The 18,369-nt window shown below is 38.9% G+C and overlaps 1 protein-coding gene across 1 annotated transcript in view; it reads right to left on the bottom strand.

The window, feature by feature from the left end:
* LOC122551515 (dual 3',5'-cyclic-AMP and -GMP phosphodiesterase 11A-like) overlaps positions 1-3,027 on the bottom strand; it is a 420,047-nt gene extending 417,020 nt beyond the window's left edge. Inside the window, exon 1 of the mRNA XM_043693532.1 lies at positions 2,968-3,027. The gene's annotated coding sequence lies outside the window, so the exon portion shown is untranslated. The remainder of the gene's footprint in view (positions 1-2,967) is intronic.
* Positions 3,028-18,369: the final 15,342 nt, after the last annotated feature.

Here is an 18,369-nt window from a genome sequence, read left to right as displayed (position 1 = left end):
GTGGCTCCACACAAAGACCGCCTTGCTGATCTTTGAAGGGCTCTATTCTCTCCCTAGTTACCCTTTTGTCCTTAATATATTTGTAAAAACTCTTTGGATTCTCCTTAATTCTATTTGCCAAAGCTATCTCATGTCCCCGTTTTGCCCTCCTGATTTCCCTCTTAAGTATACTCCCACTGCCTTTTTACTCTTCTAAGGATTCACTCGATCTATCCTGCCTATACCTGACACATGCTTCCTTTTTCTTAACCAAGCCTCAATTTCTTTAGTCATCCAGCATTCCCTATACCTACCAGCCTTTCCTTTCACCCTGACAGGAATATACTTTCTCTGGATCGTTGTTATCTCATTTCTGAAGGCTTCCCATTTTCCAGCCGTCCCTTTACCTGCGAACATCTGCCTCCAATCAGCTTTCAAAAGTTCTTGCCTAATACCGTCAAAATTGGCCTTTCTCCAATTTAGAACTTCAACTTTTAGATCTGGTCTATCCTTTCCATCACTATTTTGAAATGAATCTCCAGCAACTGCAGTTCTCACTATCTCCAAAACATTAATTTTACCCCATGATGTTTGTTTTGTAAGCTTAACAGAATATTATTGTGGTTGTTTTTATTTTTCTGTCATATTTTCAATAAGTGATACTATATAATTTACAATATGTATTATATTGCTTTATCAGAAGAGGAATATAAATACCATTGTTATTAAATGATCTCTTATAATGCTGCTAGTGTGCAATTTATATTTTAAAAACATATTTTTGTTTTTGTAACTGCTCCTCTGCTTCTTGAAGATGATCAATTCTTGACAGGGAGTTATGAATTCACTTTAAGGATATGAGGTTGAAGTAGAATTGTGTTAATGTTTAAGGTTAGATTGGATAGGAGGATGAAGGTAAAGGGATGGAAGGAACGCAAGAATACGATGAGTAAACGTTCCCAAGACAATTCACCAAGAAGGTAAATGAACTGGTTGGATTTTGTGACAACTCTTTGTATTTCTATGTTGGTTAATCAAAAAAAAGTGTTCATGCTTCTACTTGCAGAATATTTGTAAAGCTAGACATTTTATAAATAAACAAATTTGGATGTTTGAAAGGATATAAATCATGGTACAGAGATGAATCCCACCCAAAGGCATGTTCACACCTTATTTGGAAATCAAGAGTTTCTTATTTCTCAGTTGATTAATCCTGGAATAATGCTTACTTAACTTTTATTTTGTAACCAAATTATTTGAACGTGTGGATATTTCTATGTGCCAATTATAAGAAATAAGTCTCTAAGAAGCAGCAGATAATTATAATTCATTTACAACAATATTTCATTTTTCTGACACAACAAATGAACCAATTAACTCATAAATCATTTAAAGTCTGAGATCCTATTTCTGAACTGTAAACATAATGCAGGAATTGTCTTGGTGATATAGTAGAAAACAAGCTCTGCAAGTACTGGTTTAAAGCAACCATCTTCTGGTCACTATATCCCAAAATGATTGCTCATCAGTTGTCACACCCATTGAAATTTTCTGCCTGGAAATCAAGGTGAGCTTCTCCAGTTCGAAAAACTATTGGAGAACAGGGTGGGTGTCTATGCCACCAAATGTTATTGGTATTGGAGAAGGTGGCAAAATCTGAAGACGTACCAGTGTAATCTAAACAAGAACACTTGGTTCATACAACAGTACAGACACTAAACATTTGCTTTAAATGAATGCAGCTTTATAGTGAGGGCCTTCAGGAGGCCCAGTTAACTTACTAGATGTTTGGATCAAAATTCCGCCCAGTGACACTTCTACCCATTGTAATCATGCATTGAAGTCCAGTTTGTTCAAAATCTCAATACAAATTAGAATTGGAAAATACTTTAACTGTAATTTTATAAACATTTTAAAGTTTTTCAGAATTTGCCTTTTTAAATTAGGCTAATGTTTGATGGATGTTTCTTATATTTTTGAATCAAAGTATAGAACAAATGTTTATGCAGTAAGAAAAGTGGCTGACTTATTATTTTATTGTTGCCAATATCATAAAGAAACATGGAAAACTACCCTTTTCTCTACAATATTGACAATTTTGCTAGTTTCCATTCACCATTCCATTCTCACCCCTAAACTTTACAAGGATCCATTGCATTATTTGATGCCAAGATAAACCGTATCCCTTCAAAGCCTACCCACTATCACTTTATCAGCCATAAATGTAGGTCTCACCACACTTACATGACTGTGTGAACAAGAAATTGATTCTCCAGTTGTTAATGCAAGATGGAACTAGTTCCATTTTCTTTTTTTTAATTATTTGGAATTGCATTATTTGATGCCAAGATAAACCGTATCCCTTCAAAGCCTACCCACTATCACTTTATCAGCCATAAATGTAGGTCTCACCACACTTAGTGTGGAACTAGTTCCATTTTCTTTTTTTTAATTATTTGGAATAGAAGTGGAACTGTTCATGATAGATAAGTTACATTCAGTTAGATTTTCCAAAGTTCATAACTCCGTCACAGCCTCATCTATTTTCTCCAGTGCGTCACTCAAAGCTATTCCTCTGACTTTCTCTCATCTAGACATACTGCAATATTTGTGATTGTGTGCAGAGTAAAAGTTGCCATAGCCCCAGAGGGTGAGGGCGCTGCTTCACATTAGAGAGAGATGACCAGTGCTGGTTTAACCTGAGAACTCAGGACCTGCATGGTGGCTTCAATTGATATAGGAATTGAAGGGAATAAAGTAATTTCTGAGTAGTCCTCTTTTTCAACATTGTTTCCTTATGTTAGGCACCATCTTATTATGGAAGCAGTGAAATAATCTTAAAAATCACACAACACCAGGTCTGAATCATGAAATAATCTTGGCATGCTTTCAGCTAAAGGAACACATATACATTGAATTCTGTGCCAAAGGTGTGACTCAACTTAGGCTTCAAGAAAACATTACATTAATTTTTAAAACTTTACTCACTGTTCACCTTCTGCCATTGATTCTTGCTCCTGAAAGGTTTGCTCTGGAAGGACAACTCCCCTGCGCAGGCCTCAGGTTAAAGTAGTAGATTGGACCCCTATTATGTCATCAAAGCCTCATCTGCATATTTAACAAGGATGTTGGCCAGCCTTCGGCAGATGCAATTTCTGTCTGTATTTAAAATTGCAGTCAACCAGATCAGAATTGCCCTTTGTTACTTCATTTCTGAAAAACTGGGTGAGATAAAGTCAAATGTACCTGATAGACATACTTTTAAAGAATATCTCTTGGCATTGCTCATAATTAATAAAAAAAAATTAGAATAAAACAAAATAAGTAAATAGGCCACTAATAGATATAAGTACCCTTGTCCATTTCACTCACCTTTCACAACTGTGCAAGTGGGTATGAGTGTGTTGTAATGCAATTTCTGTTGAAAGGTATTTTGAAGAAACATTTGGCTCATTCATCATTTATCTGATAGTGTAGACCTGATGCTGGATAACATGTGTTGGGGACAGTTAGCTGAGTTGGCTGGATGACAGGTTTATGATGCAGAGTTACGGGGTTTAATTCCTGTATTGATTGAGGCCACCATGCAGGTCCTGAGTTCTCAGGTTAAACCAGCACTGGTCATCTCTCTCTAACATGAGGGCAGTGCTCTGATCCTCTGGGGCTATGGCAACTTTTACTCTGCACACAATCACAAATATTGCAGTACATCTAGATGAGAGAAACTCAGAGGTATAGCGCTGAGTGATGCACTGGGGAAATAGATGAGGAAATAGCAGCGAAGGAATTATGAACTTTGGAAAATCTAACTGAATATAACTTATCTATCATGAACAGTTCCACTTCTATTTCTAATGAGTAGATCCACATTTTGAACGTAGCTTTGGAATGTCAGTGATATTTTGTGGATTGAAGTGCAATTTGTGTGGGAACTGTTATTGTGAACGTTAACTCCTAATTCTTTCAAATCTCAGGATGCAGACAAAGTTATGGAGAGAAAATTACAGGTTATAGATAACTCAGAGAAACACTGTAGAACTATTTTCTAATATGACTCCATTTTGACACTTAAAAATTAACATGACCCTGGACGCCAATAAAAATAAAACAGCAGTGAAGAAGCAAAGTAATATTCTGTTTACAGATTATAGATCAAAGTAGACGACAAAATAAATATGAACACCTGTGGTTTCAAATTACATTGTAAAAAATGTTACTGTTTTATGTACTTGTGAATTCATTACTTCATCTGAAATCTCCAGTTCATGAACCTTGGCTAGAATGAAATGGAAGTTTGGTTTGAGGGTCTTGAGGTGGTTGATGTTGAACCAAATGTTATTCTCCAGGACTGGTTGAAGGGGTTGGTCTCAGACAAGCTGTAGCTCAGCAGTAGCTGCATTGCCACCAGATTCATGGCGCGAAGCCATGGTTCAGTGTAAAAGACCAAGAGACAAGAAGGGCAAAGACAGGATCACACCAAAAATATCCTTGGAATAAAATGAAGGGTATCCAAAGTTAACATGTCATCAATCACTTTTTTTCACTTATTCTTTCATGGGATGTGGACATTGATGACATATCCAGATAAGTAGTCCAAATCGCCCTTGAATCCTGCCAGGGGAGTTTTGTGAAATCCCGTTTGTATTTAGGTCCTTTATGTTCTTATCTTCACTTAGATCCATTTGTCACAATTGTGCTCATTCACATTATTCACAACCTGGTGTTGTGTAATTTTTAAGATTATTTCACTGCTTCCATAATAAGATGGTGCCTAACATAAGGAAACAATGTTGAAAAAGAGGACTACTCAGAAATTACTTTATTCCCTTCAATTCCTATATCAATTGAAGCCACCATGCAGGTCCTGAGTTCTCCGGTTGCTTTTCAACAACCCTATAATTTTATGCTTCCATTGACACTTGTTACTTGGTCTACTATTTTTGTGTCATTCACAAATTTGTAAATGCGACCAGGATTTCTCAAAATAGAAACCCTTTAGGACAGTTTGAATTTTCATCCTGCCTGCCCCACAGGTCAAGTCAAATAGGGGATTTTAATACTATGACTCAGGAAAAGTGCCACAACAAAGTCCATTGAGGATTTCTCTAGGTTCTCAAGTCACAAATGGTGGCACAGTTTTGGTAAGGACTAATGGATTCCTGGCACAGTTGCTAAATTGGAATCATCCAATGCTCTTCTATTATAAGAACATCAATTTGAATGATCACTTTTGAATTATTAGTTTTCAGATTACTGTAATGTAGTGTTAACTATATAACCTCTGTAATTAAGGCAGGCTCCTTTATAGGACTGCTGTCCTCTGGTGTCAATGTTCAAGTTGACCACTTGACACAAGTTTCAGAAATAGTAACCTTTTATCCAATTTCATTCTACATTCCATAAAAGGAATAGAACAATACATTCTAATGTGTAATGGCTGCAAACTCTATGATGTACTTTTAATTGAAAATAAAGTGAAATTTTGTGGAATTAATTGGTAAATGAAAACTGAATTATTTTTGCATTTTCCACGAGTGACACATATTGGTCCACGCAAGCAAAGAGTAAATTGATGGCGATACTAGATTAATTCTACACTGCTTTAACATTGTATCTTGCCAAACTCACCGATTACTCCTGCATCAGGTCAGACAGATAAGCAAAACAATGGCTTAAACGTACACAGTAGGTGAAACTTTCAGGATTGCTTTTCATATGTCTTCTGTAATAAATATTTTTTTTCATATTAGATTCCTTACTGTGTGGAAACAGGCCCTTCGGCCCAACCAGTCTACATTGACCCTCCAAAGAGTAATCCACCCAGACTCATTTCCCTCTAACTAATGCACCTAACACTATGGGCAATTTAGCATGGCCAATTCACCAGACCAACACATCTTTGGACTGTGGGAGGAAATCGGAGCACCCGGAGGAAACCCATGCAGACACGGGGAGAATGTGCAAACTCCACACACAGTCACCCGAGGCTAATATGAAGATTAAGAGTGTACATTTGAGTATTACTGAAATAAATAAACATACTTGTTAAAGCTTTTCATCTTGGAGTCATCAGCACAATTTGCCACAATATCAATTTAAGAGGAAAAGTGCGACCATGGAAAATGCATCAGCTAATAATGATTGACAGTTAACAAGACTCATTCTAAATTCTAAACAGACATCTTGTCCTGAGATTTCATGGAAAAGTGAGAAAGGAGTCTTCATATTTATGAGCAACTGCTTCAACACATATCACAACTCCCACCTCAGTTTCTCTCCTTTCTGTATGTTCGATACTGAATCATTGTACACCTTTCTGGTGGATATTTCAATTCTATTCAAAGGAGGAAGAAAGGTAAAGTTATTATTTCATCTAAATGCAATCTATCTTATGCTGCCATGTATTGCCACATATTGTAAATTGGGTGTGATTTTAAAATTGATCTTTTGTTTGAAAGATGCAGTTTTACAACAAACATTATGTCAGTATTTCTAGTTCTATGACACAAATTGGAAAATGGTACAAAAATTATCAGATAAAAAATCAAATCCATGTGAATTTTTATCAAATTCATTGCAGTGTAAATTTGCCCTGTAAAGTGATCAAATTTGTATTGTCTGCTGCCAATGTGCTTTTCAAGATGTTTGTCTCATTGTCATGTTGGTTTAGACATGTCATCTTTTCAGAAACTGGAAAGACCATTCACAAACATGTCAGTATACCAAGCAAAACATTTGTGATGAACAGAGCAATTAATTTTGAGTGATATCAATGTTAACTAGAATGAAACCATTATTTTAAAATCTTCGAATTGAACAGCAACTTTTGATAGAATCAGTGCTGTAGCTGATTGTTCAATGTTAGTGTCATTATCGCAGATGCATAACCATCTTAGTCTAGATTTTGTGGTCAGTAAAATGAAAGGAAAACTCTAGAATTCTACCTGATTCCAGGTTCTGTTTCCTGTGGGATAAAGTCAGCAATGGCACTACTGTGCTAAAGACAGCCAGGTGCTTAATTTAAAAATTAATTTAGGAATATATTCTGACACACAGAACATGGATATGTTAATAATGTTCACTTGATAGGAAAATGGTCTCAAATCGACAATTACAAATGCAGATAAAAATACTCTAACTTGTGGCAGATACTGAGGGCATGTGGCAGCTTCTCTTTCAAGGAAGCTAGCACACCAGTCCAAAACAATCGATGTATAAATGGTTGACTAGATCTAATGTAACAAGTTTGCATAAAAGAACCTTAGCTGAAAAATATGTTGCTGGAAAAGCACAGCACGGTAAAAACAATGACTGCAGATGCTGGAAACCAGATTTTGGATTAGTGGTGCTGGAAGAGCACAGCAGGTCAGGCAGCATCAAAGGAGCAGGAGAATCGATGTTTTGGGCATAAAAGGGCTTATGCCCGAAATGTCGATTCCCCTGCTCCTTTCATGCTGCCTGACCTGCTGCGCTTTTCCAGCAACACATTTTTCAGCTCTGATCTCCAGCATCTGCAGTCCTCACTTTCTCCATAAAAGAACCTTAACCAGGCTCTTAGAAGTACTGCATGAAATAAGGCATGAAAGGTGATCAATAGCCTTAATTGAGAGACCTGTGAAGAAGTCATCAAATATTTTTGAATGACCTAGTACTGACCAGTATAATATATCTTCTCAAGTTGAAGTCAACAAAGAGGTGGATGTTTGGCTCTTTCATCTGCAGTGCCATCACACTGGCACCTCCAGTAATCATGGCTACAGCTTGAAATTTGGTTCAACCTCCTTCCATACTACTCTTTAGTATTGATCTATTATGGCACTGCACAAAGATCAACTTACCTAACAATAGCTCGTGTAACACTATTTTGATTTCAACAGCTTTTAGACAAGTTTTTCTTAATAGGTAGTAGAAGCACTCTTTGAATATTTTTAAGACAGAGATAGACTCTTGTTAAGCAAGGGGGTGAAGAGTTATGGGTAGTAATAAGAAATATGGAGTTGAAAGTTATAGTCAGATCAGCCATTATCTTATTAAATTCTGGAGCAGGCTCGAGGGACTACATGGCCCTCAAACTGCTGCTAAATCATGTGCTTGTTTTATATCCAAAGATGTGCAGGTTAGGTGGGTTAGCCATGCTAAATTGCCCATAGTGTCCAGGGTTGTACAGATTAAGTGGATTGGCAATGCTAAATTGCCCATGCATTCCAGAGATTAGCCATGGGAAATGCAGTGTTACAGGGAGGGGGGGCTGCATCTACACTATAGGGATTCTATGTTCATATGTAAGTAACTGAATTTGCTCCCATGCTTGCTCAGATTCATGCCTGTAGCTTTGGTTGGCTTCTTTCATTTTTACCTATTCTTAAAATAAAGAGGAAATCCAACTTTCCCAAAGTTGCATACTCAAACCCACTTCTGTGCATGTTCCATTCCTGGAGCCACTTATTACAATTACAGCAGTTCTCTGCTTATCTGTCTAGAAATGGTGACTGACCTGCTAACTGGTTTCAGCATTTTCTGTTTTCATTACACGTTTCCTGCAACCACAGTAGTTTGCTTTCCCCATGGCCATTTGCATTTGTTTAAGACCCATCAATCACCAATCTTGCCTGGTCCTTATATTGGACAACTGAAAAGAATCCAAAAATGTTCAACATTTAAATAAAATTGTTAATATACATGAATGAATGGAAAAGACAGATTGTCCTCAAATACATTAGTGCTTCCATTAACATGTCACAATACCAAAAACCCAGCAGAAGATGCTTGATATGCAGAAGTGAATCATTTGGGAAAGGTAACTAAATAAGCTGATGATGCCATGTTTTCTTTCTGACCCCAAAATGAATAACCCCTAAATACATTGACAAACATCTAATACATTCTGTTAGACAAGTTGTAAGACATTGGTTAAATTAATTCTATAAGGCAGTTGTACCTGGTAATTAATATTTTAATGTAACATTTGCAAAATTATTTTCGTAAATAGTGCAATGAAGTCTTTTTTGTAAGATTCATTGTACTGCAGAAGCCAACTGTTGTGAAAAGTTAACATTCAGGGCATACTTGATACATTTGACTGTTCCCAGAATATTAGTTATATTTAATGTTGCCTAGAAATAGAAGTGAGTATAGTTGCATGATTTTCAATAGGTCCCTCAGGACAGTTCAAGGGTCACCAAAGAGGAAATCAAAGGTGATATATAGGGAGACTGGAAGAAAGAGAAGGAAAAAAGTGAGAGTGAGAGGGAAACATAACTGAACTATATGGGGTCTGTGTAGAGGAATCAGTGAAAGTCAAGAAATAATGAAAATACCTGTGCTGTTAGGACTCAGACAAAAGTTTCAAACGTTTATGTGAACTATGGGGCTCAGAAGAAGCCATGTGCAACCAACAGCTCATAGGGGATTGAAAAGCCTATGAAAAATGCATTTACTTGATGCAACTGGGCTATATTAGAACTCAAGGGAAGAAAAGGGGTAGTTCTAGCCTGGTGAAACTGGTTGTTGGTGAAAAACTAACACACGAGTTGGACCTGTGAGTATAGTTTCCAAAGTTCAGGAAAACATGGACGCAAGAAAGGAGGGGGATCAAACTGAATGGAAATGGTCCTTTAGGCAGTCCAAGATGGAATGGCTATTGAGAGAGAAATTTGAGGACAGATCGGCAAAAGTGAAGAATTGCAATCCCTTGTGAAGTTTAGTGAGATTTGATGACACACTGTGTGCTTAACATCTAGGGAAGGTGGTGAGAAATCAATGGGATGGCTTGATCACATTAGCTAGTTTATGAGTTGTGGGATATCTATCAGTCAGTTATTCATAGTTACCGTATTTTAATTCTGAGTGTTAGAATATAAGGTGAACATGTTTTGTAGGCTGTATTATTGTTCTAATGTTATTTAGAAAAAAAATGTTGTTTCTTCAAAATATTCGAATATTGTGGCTTTATTCTCTCAGCAAGTCCCTAGGATCTCATATTGTGTCTACTAAAAGGATAACTGGTCTCCAAATAGCCTGTAACATAAATTTGCAGTCTTGGTTCATGATTGTAGCAATTATTAAATACTGTACCTTAGAAAAATATAACATTACAGATATATCTTCACAAACAGCATTGTGCAAGTTAAGCTATTAATGAAAAATTGTGTTATTGATAGAGAAACCCAACCCAGTGCTGAGCTTTCAATGTCATGATAACACATTTTTAATACTATAGCATGGATACCTAATGCGAGTTATAGTTTGCAAAACAGTCCAAAAAGATGTCAAAGATATAACACAAATATTGTTTTTGTTGTTTAGTTTGATATGTTTGTGCTAACAGAAAACCTTCAATGTAAGGTCCAACCACATATATTACTCACATAACATAACGGTTAGCTCACATAGTCAACTACTTTTGTTCTCTATGAGCTGGAGTGTGATCCAGTACATCAGGTAAACTATAACCTGAGCTATTGCATTTTGATTGATAAGCAGCATTTCCTTCTGCCCATGTTACTTTGGAGGATGACTGCCATCAATCGGGGCAGATATTTAAATCCCAAACTGAATTAACAAACACATGCATTTATGCATTAGAAAAAAGGACGTAAGGATATTCTTGGTAATGACAGATCAGTCAGTTCAACAACAGTGGTTTGTTAGATTTTAGAAACAATAATCAGGGGAAAAAAAATCAACACACACTTGGAAAGGTTCAAGTTAATTAAGGAGAGCCAGCGTAAATTTATAAAGGGCAGATAGTGTTTGATTAATTTTTTTTGATAAAGTAACAGAAATGTTGAAAACAAACTTTAATGTCTATAAAAACTTAAAGAAAACAGCACTATTAATTCAACAATATAGTTTAAAACTACATACGTTACTCACTCGGTTTACTTGCTCCTTCTGCAAGAGTTTTCTTATAATAAATATTAGTTTTAAAGTTATTTAATTTAATGGAACCACCTATAAGAATTCCACAGTCCTCTCACAGATTTTCCTAAGATCCAGCTGTTCTCAAGAGGTAAAAGTTTCTTTTATCATCTCTTTGATTGTGGTCACATTAATCCCTTGTTCTGGATACTTTTCCAATACTTCCAAGCTTTACTACAGGTTAGTTTTTTTTAGAATAAGACACTGAAGCACACTGTATATTCTCCCAACAGTTCCAAACTAGATAATCTTCCAACTTCTGTTCCTCATAAATTTCAAACTGAGTTTAATCCTCCATCATCTTCCATACTCTTAATGGTGAAGTTAATGTTTTATGCTGCTTATAGCACAGGTCTGTCTAACTGTAATTTATTTTGGCTAGCTTCTCTCAAGTGAGCTGAAAGCCACATGAGCTCAAAACTGAAAGGTAACACCTCCCAGCAAAATCTACTGGGCTTACATAGATTGAAACCAGAGATCCTTCCTAAATTCCAATCCTCCCAATTACAACATAGAATTCTCTGGCCTGATTAAACTAAACTTCTTCTTTGATCTACTAAAGTAAATGGCTTTTGACAGCCTGTCTGGTTTACTGAATGATTTTAAATTAATTTGGGTGTACTTTTCAAAACAAAAACATTCCTCTAGGCTCCATGACTGAGGAATGCAGACATCATGTTTCCAGTTCTCCAGCTAAGTAAGCCCACCTGCTGTTTTATAGCTCTCTTTCTCTTCTATTCTGAGTTTTATAACCAATGACCTAAAAGGTATATTCCTTAAACTAAAATTATATTCAAAAATAAGAGGATATACAGTATTCTAAAAGACCAGAATCATTATAATTCACAACATGTGACAGATGGAACTTAATACAGAAAAGTGTGAGGTGATGCATTTTGCCGATTATATTAATTAGAAGCAGAAATAGGCCATTCAATCCTTCAAACCTGTTCCACCATTCAAAAAGATCACACTTGATCTGTTTCCGAATTCCACCTTTTTATCTGTCATCTTTGTTCCACTTGTCTAAAAAGAACCTGTCTCTACCATAAAAATATTTAAAACAGCACTTCCACTGCTTTGAGGCAGAAAGTTCCAAAATCACACAATTCAAAGAAAAACTTGTCCCTCAAGTCTGACCTAAAATGGTGACACCTAATTTTAAAACAGTATAGTTCAGTTTTGGGTTAACCCACAAGAATAAACATACTTTCCACCTGATAGGCCAAAGGACCATTCTACTCCTATTTCTTATGATTTTCATATTTCCAATTTGTTCCTCTCATGCTTTATTTGTCTTGGTTAACCTTCCAGTCACTCTCTGCCATTGTTTGTATTCCGACTAGTCATCTGACTTTCCACTAACCTTGGTGCAATTGTACACTTTCATTAAGTTTCCCTAATATCTTTAGTTAACCATGGATGGTGGGTTCTCAACTTGGAATTTTTCTTTACACTAGGCATGTATGTATTCGGAATATTTTGAAGGATCTCTTTAATGTGTGCCACTGCTTCTCTACTGATCTATCTCCTAGTCTAATATCCCAGTTCATTTCAGCTAGGATAATTTGCTTGCCCACATAGTTGTCTTTTTTAAAGTTTACAGTACTAGTATTAGACTCATTCTCCCTTTCACACTGGATATAAAATTCAATCACATTCCAGTTGCTGATACCTAGAGATAACTTTACTCTGAAATTATTCATTAATTATTTCACATAACCGAGTCCAGTACAGCCTGCTCTCAGACCAGTTCAAGAGCAGCTCTAAGAAACTCTTGCAAAAGCATTCTATAAACTCCTCATCAGGTTACAATTACTATTTTGAATTTTCCAGTTTATATACGGTTAAAATACTCACAATTGTCGCCATCTCTTTATCACAAGTTCCCTATATTTTTCTACTATATTCATTCCTATATTATCGTTACTATTTGGGGGTCTGTAGATTGGTCCCATAAGTGATTTATTTCCTCTATTATTTCTCATCTCCACCCAACTGGTTCTACATCCTGATCCAAGATCATTTCTAATGATTGCACCAATACTATCTTTGATTAGGAAAGTGACCTGTCTTCCTTTACCTAGCTTTCTGTCCTTCTTAAATATCATATAACCTCCAATATTCGAACCTAATCTTTGTCATCATACAGCCACATTTCTGCAATGGCTACCAGATCATATTCAATTACTTTGGTAGCAATTCATTGACTTTGTTTTGAATACTACATGAATTCAGATACACAATTTTATCATAATAAGGTGAAGATTCCCTCATTTGACCATGCTCCCTTACTGATGGAATAGCAGCAGGCAATGCAGACTAAATGGTAGAGTTCTAAAACATGTACAAGGACAGAGGGACTTTGGGATGCATTGATCTTTGAGGCTGCTCTTCTCTTTAGCTTAGAACCACATAAGGATAAAAGGCTGTCTAAATTAATGTTGGCCTGAATAAATAATGACATTGACTAATTACTGGCGATGGGTATTTAATCATTCTAATATTCAAACATTGTTTGTAATCAATAGCACAACTAAGTTCAGTTCAGGCAATGTTAGAGCTGTTCCAGTACAGCTTCAACACTGGCAACTACTCAACAATGTGAAGAATTATCAGATATATTAAGCAACCAAAAATCAAAACAAATTCAAAATAAAAACCAGTTATGCCTCTCTCTTCATGGGGTATGCGGAACATTCCTTCTTCCAGACCTATCCTGGCTCCCACCCATAACTCCTTCTCCGATATATCAACAATATCATCAGTGCTGCTTCCCTCTATTGAACGCCCACAGCTACCTGGACTATGCATCCTCGCACCCTGTTTCATGTAAAGACTCCATTCCATTCTCCCAGTTCCTCCATCTCCGTCATATATGTTCTGACAAGGCCAACTTCAACAAGGGAGCCTCTGAAATGTCCACCTTCTTCCTCAACCGAGGATTCCTCAGCACTGTTGTCAACAGGGCCCTTCACTGGGTCTGACCCATTTCCCGCACTTCTGCCCTTGCCCCCTTTCTTCCCTCCCACAACAGCAATAGAGTTCTCCTTGTCCTTCGATACAGTGAGGGGTCTGCAGATACTGGAGGTCAGAGTTGAGAATGTGTTGCCGGAAAAGCACAGCAGGTCAGGCAGCATCCGAGGTCAGGAAAATCGACATTTCGGGCCGGAGCCCTTCATCACGAATGAGGCTGGGAGCCTTGGGGGTAGAGAGATAAATGGGAGGGGTTGGGGTTGGGGGGAAGGTAGCTGAGAGTGCAGTAGGTGGATGGAGATGGGGATAAAGGTGACAGGTCGGAGAGGAGGGTGGAGCAGATAGGTGGGAAGGAAGATTGACAGGTGGGACAGGTCACGAGGGCGGTGCTGAGCTGGCAGATTGGAACTGGGGTAAGGTGGGGCGAAGGCAAATGAGGAAACTGGTGAAGTCCACATTGATGCTCTAGGGTTGAAGGGTCCCGAGGCGTACTTCCTCTAGGCTTCGGGTAGTGAAGGAGTGATGGTGGAGGAAGCCCAGGACCTGCATGTCCTTGGCAGAGTGGGAGGGGGAGTTGAAATGTTCAGCCTTGGGGTAGTGGGGTTGATTGGTGCGGGTGTCCCAGAGATGCACTCTCAAGCACTCTGCGAGAAGGCGTCCAGCCTCTCCAGTATAGAGGAGACTGCATCGGGAGAAACAGATACAGTAAATGTCATGTATGAAAGTGCAGGTGAGACTTTGATGGATGTGGAAGGCTCCTTTGGGGCCTTGGGTGGAGGTGAGGGAGGAGGTGTGGGCGCAGGTTTTGCAATTCCTGCTGTGGCAGGGGAAGGTGCCAGGAGGGGAGGGTGGCTTGTAGGGGGCGTGGACCTGACCAGGTAGTCATGGAGGGAACGGTCTTTGCCGAAAGCGGATAGGGGTGGGAAGGAAATATAACCCTGGTGGTGGAGTCCATTTGTAGATGGCGGAAATGTCAGCGGATGATGCAATTTGAGTGGAGGTTGGTAGGGTGGAAGGTGAGGACCAGGGGTGTTCTGTCCTTGTTGTGGTTGGAAGAATGAGTTCAAGGCCGGAGGTGCGGCACGTGGATGAGATGCATTGGAGGGCAGCTTCAACCAGGGGTTGGAGGGGAGGTGCAACCAGGGGGGGGGAGGGGGAATTTTGGTTTTTAAAGGAGGCGGCAATCTGGCGTGTTCTGTGGTGCAACTGGTCGTCGGGAGCAGATGCGGCTGTGGCAGAGGAATTGGGAATACCGGATAGCATTTTTGCTGGCGGTAGGATGGGAGGGGGTGTAATGTTTTCAATCAGAGGGCATCAATGTGGACTTCAACAGTTTCCTCATTTGCCCTCCCCCCGCCTTACCCCAGTTCCAACCTGCCAGCTCAGCACCGCCCTCTTGACCTGTTCCATCTGTCAATCTTCCTTCCCACCTATCCACTCCACTCTCCTCTCTGACCTATCACCTTTACCCCCACCTCCATCCACCTATTGCACTCTTAGCTACCTTCTCCCCAACCCCACCCTACCCCCCGCCTCCCATTTATCTCTCCACCCCCGAGGCTTCCAGCTTCATTCCTGATGAAGGGCTCCAGCCCAAAACATTGATTTTTGTCCTTGCCTACAACCTAACCAGCATCCCAGTCCAGAAGATTATTAGCAGCCATTACCACCACCTCCAGTGAGATGCCGGCACCAGACATATATTCCCCTCCCCTCTTGTCTTCCTTCCGCAGGGTTTGTTCCCTCTGGGACACTCTAATCCACTCTTCCTTCACTCCCAACACCTCACCTACCTCTAACAAACACAGCATCATGGCACCTTCTCCTTCAACCGCCGAAGGTGTGACACCTGCCCATTTACCTCCACGTTCCTCAGTATCCAAGGGCCCTAACAGTCCTTCCAGGTGAAGCAGTAGTTATCACATAGTCTGCCATTACACACTACCCACTAACTGTCTCCATTAACAGCTATTCACTCTCCCAGCCAGATCGTTATTGACTCCTTTGTCTGTCCAACTGTTCTTCTCTGTCTTTGGGCTCTATCATTTACTCCTTACCCCCTCCTCCACCCTATTTTCTGCATATAAACCGACATTTTCCTAGCTACCATCCGTTCTGAGGCAAGATCACCCGACCCAAAATGTTAACTTTGATTTCTCTGCACAGATGCTGCCAGACCTGCTGAGCTTTTCCAGTAATTTCTGTTTTTGTGTAAGTCAACTTCAACCTGGTCAATTCATACCCAAACAGTCTACTCTCAATCATCAGCAAAGTGATGAAAGAGGTAGTCAACAGTGGTATCAAACTACACTTTCTCAGCAATAACCTGCTCATTGATGTTTAGATAGAGTTCTGTAAGGATCACTCAGCATCTGGCCTCTTTACAGCTTTTTCTAAATACGGTCAAAAGACATAAACTCCAGAAGTAAGGTGAGATTGAATGCTGCCAACATCAAGGCATAACATAAACAAGTCAACCATCAAATAGCTCTAGCAAGACTGCAGTCAATGTGAATGATTTTCTCAGGGTAGTGGCCTAGGCTCAGCCAGATTCTGTTGCTTCATTAATAACCTTCCCTCCATCATAATATTCAAAGTCAGGACTTTTGCTGATGATTGTGTACCACTTATCATATTCATAACTTCAGATATTGAAATCAGCTCGTATCTACATGCAGCAAAATTGGACAACATCCAAGCTTGGCTTGATAAGTGCCATTCACATCCATGCCACACAAATGCCAGTCATGATCATCTCCAAAAAGAGAAAACCTAACCATCTCCTCATTTAAAGACATTCAGTGGCATTACCATTGCTGAATTCCTCTTTCATCAAGATACTAAGTGTTACCATTGTTCAAAAACTGAACTAGACCAGTCAAATATATAAAATGACAGCCAGTCAGAACCTGGGAATTCTACGACAAGACCTTCACCTCCAATCTCCTCAATATCTGTGCACCATCTACAAGGCAAAAATCAAGGTTGTGATGGAATTGTTTCCATTTGCTTGGATTGGTGTAGCTCAAAGAACACTCAAAAATCTGAACACCGTTCAGAATAAAACAAACCACTTAACTGGTACCCAACCACCCAAACACCACTTTCATCCATCCATCACCACTGTAAAGGTTTACAAATCCCCAGGACCTATTAATCTGTATCCCAGAGAACTAAAGGAAGCGGTTTTGGAAATGTTGGATTCATTGGTGGTTACCTTCCAAACGTTTACAGACTCTGGAGCAGTTCCTATAGATTGGAAAATGGCAAATGTAGCCTACTACTTAAAATGACAGAATTACACCAGGAAATGATAGAACCTTTTATAAAAGACATGGTAACAAACCACTTGGAAAGCTCACATTAACAAGATTACCCAAATTAAGCATAGTTTATGAAAGACAAATCATTCTTAACTAATTTCTGAAACTCTTTGTGGATGTAAATAATAAATGACATAAAGGAGAACCAGTGGATGTAAGACGATAAGATGTAGGGGCACAGTTAGACCATGTGTCCCATTGAGACAGCCCATCTTTTGATCATGGCTGAAATGTTCCACTACCTCATTCTCTTGTATTATTCCCATAATCCCTAAGCGCCTTACTAATCGAGAACCTATCTATTCTCATCTTAAATACACTCATTGACTTGGCCTCCACAATGTTTGGAAGGAGTAACAGGAATGCAGAGTGCTGGGCGAATGGTAAATTCTTGGTAATGTAGATGAGCAGAGAGATCTCAGGTTGATAGGGCTGTTAAGAAGGCATATGATGTATTAGCTTTTATTAGTAGAGGAATTGAGTTTCAGAACCATGAGGTCATGTTGCAGATGTACAAAACTCTGGTGTGGTCGCATTTGAGGTATTTCGTGCAGTTCTGCTCACCGCATTATAGGAAGGATGTGGAAACTTAGGAAAGGGTTCAGAGGAGATTTATTAGGATGTTGCCTGGTATGGAGGGAAGGTCTTACAAGGAAAAGTTGAAGGACTTGAGGCTGTTTTCATTAGAGAGAAGAACGTTGAGAGATGATTTAATTGAAACATAATAAGAGGGTTAGATCGGGTGGACATTGAGAGCCTTTTTCCTCAGATGGTGATGGCTAGCATGAGGGGTCATAGCTTCAAATTGAGGGGTAATAGATATAGGATAGATGTCAGAGGTTGTTTCTTTACTCAGAGTAGTAAGGGTGTGGAACGCACTGCCTGCAACAGTTATGGACTTGCCAGCTTTACAGGTATTTAAATGGTCATTGGATAGGCATATGTACAAGAATGGAATAATATAGGTTAGATGGGCTTCAGATTGGTTTCACAGGGTGGTGCAACATTGAGGGCCTAAGGGCCTGTATTGCACTGTAATGTTCTATAACCTTCTGTGGTAATGAGTTCTATAGATTCACTACCCTTTGGCTGAAGAAATTCCTGCTTATCTCTGTTTGAAAGAGTCAAGCCTTCAATCTGAGGCTGTGCCCTCAGGTCCTACACTCTCCTA

This window comes from Chiloscyllium plagiosum, chromosome 7 (assembly GCF_004010195.1).
Source record: "Chiloscyllium plagiosum isolate BGI_BamShark_2017 chromosome 7, ASM401019v2, whole genome shotgun sequence".
NCBI classification, from domain to species: domain Eukaryota; kingdom Metazoa; phylum Chordata; class Chondrichthyes; order Orectolobiformes; family Hemiscylliidae; genus Chiloscyllium; species Chiloscyllium plagiosum.
This window is presented reverse-complemented; position numbering and strand designations above follow the sequence as displayed.